We start from the raw sequence: 4,285 nt of genomic DNA, 5'->3' as shown, positions 1-4,285 counted from the left end.
GTGTCGAGGCACAGATCRMMGGAAGGGTACCAAAACATTTCTGCAGCATTGAAGGTCCCCAAGAACACAGTGGCCTCCATCATTCTTACATGGAAGAAGTTTGGAACAACCAAGACTCTTATCTAGAACTGGCTGACCGGCCAAACTGAGCATTCCGTGGCGAAGGGCCTTGGTCAGGGATGTGACCAAGAACCTGAGTTCCTCTGTGGAGATGGGAGYACCTTCCAGAAGGACAACCATCTCTGCAGCTCTCCACCAATCAMGCCWTTYTGGTAGAGTGGCCAGACTGAAGCCACTCCTCAGTAAAAGGCACATGACAGCCCGCTTGGAGTTTGCCAAAAGGCACCTAAAGGACTCTGACCATGCGAAACAAGATTCTCTGGTCTGATGAAACCATGATCGAACTCTTTGGCCTGAATGTCAAGTGTCACGTCTGGAGGAAACTCTTGATGGACAAGACTGTGGACCAAAGAGAGCCCTCCCTGGGTCTCTACCATCCTATCAATCACTAGGGGCGGGCCCAAATCCCCAAGACATACGTTTTCCCCAGAAACTCAAAGGTTTCTACAGAATTTTCTTTCAGAATGAAGACAATACGCATGGACATTTATCAAAGCACGGTGGTGGTGGCAGCATCATGCTGTGGGGATGTTTTTCAGCGGCAGGGACTGGGAGACTAGTCAGGATCGAGGCAAAGAAGAACGGAGCAAAGTACAGAGAGATCCTTGATGAAAACCTACTCCAGAGCGCTCAGGACCTCAGACTGGGGCGAAGGTTCACCTTCCAACAGGACAACGACCCTCAGCACACAGCCAAGACAATTCAGGCGTGGCTTCGGGACAAGTCTCTGAATGTCCTTGAGTGGCTCAGCCAGAGCCCTAACTTGAACCCGATCGACCATCTGTGGAGAGACCTGAAAATAGCTGTGCAGCGACGCTCCCCATCCAACCTGACAGAGCTTGAGAGGATCTGCAGAGAAGAATGGGAGAAACTCCCCAAATACAGGTGTGCCAAGCTTGTAGCATAATACCCAAGAAGACTTGAGGCTGTAATCACTGCCAAAGGTGCTTCAACAAAGTACTGAGTAAAGGGTCTGAATACTTATGTAAATGTGATATAAAAGCTTTTTATTTGTAATAATTTTGTCATGTGTAGATTGATGAAGGGGGGGAAAAAACAATTTCAACCATTTTAGAGTAAGGCTGTAGCGTAATAATGTGGACAAGGTCTGAATGCTTCCAGAATGTGCTGTATTTGTCAAAGCATATTTAACCACAATAGAAATCCAGGATCCAAAAACCACACACACCAACACACAAACTCATTGTCTCTGTCACTCTCAAACACACTTCTGATCCAGATAACTGTTTTAAATGCTTATTCAGTTTTGGACCAATGTTGTGTCTGCTAACATCCATTAGCCAGTCTGTCAAATAATTGTCCCACAGTTATGAAGTAGTGTTGTGGACATACACACGACTCGAATTACCAAAATTCCTCCCCATCAGACACACAGACTCAGAGGAGGAGAAAAACCCTGAATTCCTTCCGATCTGATACACACACACACTGACAGATAGGAATGTGTGTCATTCGAGTCACAAGGCCAGGGTGGAATCCTTTCCCTCTGAGCCGGTCTATTGGGAGGTCCAATCTATACAGACCTAATCTATACAAACCTAATCTATTCTGGCCAAGTCTATTAGGAGGACCAGTCTATACAGACCTAGTCTATTAGCGAGACCAGATCGTATACAGACCTAGTCTATTAGGAGGACCAGTCTATACAGCCTAGTCTATTAGAGGAGTCTAGTAGGAGGACCAGTCTATACAGACCTAGTCTATTAGGAGGACCAGTCTATACAAACCTAGTCTCTAGAGAGGACCAGTCTATACAGACCTATCCTATACAGACCTGATATCTATACAGACCTAGTCTATTAGGAATACCAGTCTATACACCTAGTCTATTAGGAGGACCAGTCTATACAACCTAGTCTACTAGGAGGACCAGTCTATACAGACCTAGTCTATTAGGAGGGCCAGTCTATACAGACCTAGTCTATTAGGAGGACCAGTCTATACAGACCTAGTCTATGGAGGACCAGTCTATACAGACCTAGTCTATTAGGGACCAGTCTATACATACTAGTTATTAGGAGGACCAGTCTATACAGACCTAGTCATTAGGAGGACCAGTCTATACGGCCTAGTATATTAGGAAGCATAAACAGACCTAGTCTATTAGGAGACCAGTCTATTACAGACCTAGTCTATTAGGAGGACCAGTCTATACAGACCTAGTCTATTAGGAGGACCAGTCTATACAGACCTAGTCTATTAGGAGGACCAGTCTATACGGCGCCTAGTATATTAGGGACCAGTCTATACGGGCCTATATAATAGGACCAGTCTATACGGCCTAGTATATTAGGACCAGTCTATACGGACCTATCTATTAGGAGACCAGTCTATACGACCTATTCATTAGAGGACCAGTCTATACGGACCTAGTCTATTAGGACCAGTCTATACGGCCTATATATTAGACCAGTCTATACGGGCCTAGTATATTAGGACCAGTCTATACGGACCTATTCTATTAGGAGGACCAGTCTATACGGACGCTAGATCTATTAGGACCAGTCTATACAGGCCTAGTATATTAGGACCAGTCTATACAGGCCTAGTATATTAGGACAGTCTATACAGACCTAGTCTATTAGGAGGACCAGTCTATACAGACCTAGTCTATTAGGACCAGTCTATACGACCTAGTCTATTAGGAGGACCAGTCTATACGGACCTAGTCTATTAGGAGACCAGTCTATACAGACCAGTCTATTAGGAGGACCAGTCTATACAGACCTAGTCTATTAGGAGGACCAGTCTATACACGACCTACTATATTAGGCCAGTCTATACAGACCTAGTATATATTAGGACCAGTCTATACGGGCCTAATCTATTAGGAGACCAGTCTATACAGACCTAGTATAGTTTAGGACCAGTCTATACAGACTGTGCTATTAGGGAGACCAGTCTTACGGACCTAGCTCTATTAGGAGGACCAGTCTATACAGACCTAGATCTATTAGGAGACCAGTCTATACGGACCTAGGTATTTTAGGAGGACAGTCTATACAGACCTAGTCTATTGGACCAGTCTAACGACTAGTCTATTAGGAGGACCAGTCTATACAGACTAGTATATTAGGAGGACCAGTCTATACAGACCTAGTCTATTAGGAGGACCAGTCTTAACAGACCTAGTCTATTAGGAGGACCAGTCTATACAGACCTAGTTATTAGAGCAGACCCGTCTATACATCAGACCTAGTATATAGGAGGACCAGTCTATACAGACCTAGTCTATATAGGAGGACCAGTCTATACAGACCTAGTCTATTAGGAGGACCAGTTCTATACAGACCTAGTATATATAGGAGACCAGTCTATACAGACCTAGTTATAGAACCATACAGACCTAGTCTATTGGAGGACAGCGTTGGACCAGTCTATACAGACCTAGTCTAATAGGAGGACCAGTCTATACAGACCTCAGTTATTTGTTATTAGAGGACCAGTCTATACAGACCTAGCTATTAGGAGGCCAGTCTATACAAGACCTAGTATATTAGGAGACCAGTCTATACAGGACCTAGTCTATTAGGAGGACCAGTCTATACAGACCTAGTCTATAGGAGGACCAGTCTATACAGACCTAGTCTATTAGGAGGACCAGTCTATACGGGTTAGAAGTTCTAATACATATCTTTCTCCTCCTCTTCGCTGGCGAGATACTTTAGTGAGGACCAGTCTATACAGACTAGTCTATTAGGAGGACCAGTCTATACAGACCTAGTCTATTAGGAGGACCAGTCTATACAGACCTAGTCTATTAGGAGGACCAAGTCTATACAGACCTAGTCTATTAGGAGGACCCAGTCTATACAGACCTAGTTATTAGGACGCACCAGTCTATACAGACCTAGTATATAGGAGGACCAGTCTATACAGACCTAGTCTAATAGGAGGAACCAGTCTATACGACCTAGTCTATAGAGGACCAGTCTATAACAGACCTAGTATATTAGGAGGACCAGTCTATACAGACCTAGTCTATTAGGAGGACAGTCTAATCGGACCTAGTCTATTAGGAGGACCAGTCTATACAGACCTAGTCTATTAGGAGGACCAGTCTAATACGGTAGAAGTTCAATACATATTTTCTCCTCCTCTTCGCTGGCGAGATACTTCACAAATCATCATATTCTAATGTTTT

This window comes from Salvelinus sp. IW2-2015, unplaced genomic scaffold, assembly GCF_002910315.2.
Source record: "Salvelinus sp. IW2-2015 unplaced genomic scaffold, ASM291031v2 Un_scaffold2458, whole genome shotgun sequence".
Taxonomy (NCBI): Eukaryota; Metazoa; Chordata; class Actinopteri; order Salmoniformes; family Salmonidae; genus Salvelinus; species Salvelinus sp. IW2-2015.
The sequence above is the reverse complement of the archived record's forward strand: the minus strand, read 5'-3'. Positions refer to the sequence as shown.